Source organism: Sinocyclocheilus anshuiensis, unplaced genomic scaffold (genome assembly GCF_001515605.1).
Source record: "Sinocyclocheilus anshuiensis isolate Anshui unplaced genomic scaffold, SAMN03320099.WGS_v1.1 scaffold391, whole genome shotgun sequence".
Lineage (NCBI taxonomy): Eukaryota > Metazoa > Chordata > Actinopteri > Cypriniformes > Cyprinidae > Sinocyclocheilus > Sinocyclocheilus anshuiensis.
Genome location: NW_015548229.1, coordinates 960,102 through 960,400, shown reverse-complemented (window position 1 = coordinate 960,400; position 299 = coordinate 960,102). Strand labels below are relative to the sequence as shown.

The window sequence follows — 299 nt, the reverse complement described above, 5'->3', positions numbered from 1 at the left end:
CTATTTCTTTACACATATTTCCTATTTATTACGCTTCATGTCTAAATAATACCCCAACACACACACACACACACACACACACACACACACACCAATAACAACATAACAATAACATTATTTTAAATATAATTAGCTATAGTTTAACAAAACTTTAAATGTATAATATAATATAATATCAAATTATGTATAAAATAATGTTATCTACACATCTCTATAAGTATATAATAGAAAATTATATACATTTTACTTTATTAAATATGTATAAAACATTGTATTTATTAGAAAGTTTGAGCATGGGA

At 22.7% G+C, this 299-nt stretch overlaps 1 protein-coding gene across 1 annotated transcript in view; it reads right to left on the bottom strand.

Annotated features, from left to right (window-relative positions):
• LOC107654548 (cadherin-12-like) overlaps nucleotides 1-299 on the bottom strand; it is a 145,002-nt gene that overhangs the window by 8,142 nt on the left and 136,561 nt on the right. The gene's annotated exons all lie outside the window — the stretch shown is intronic.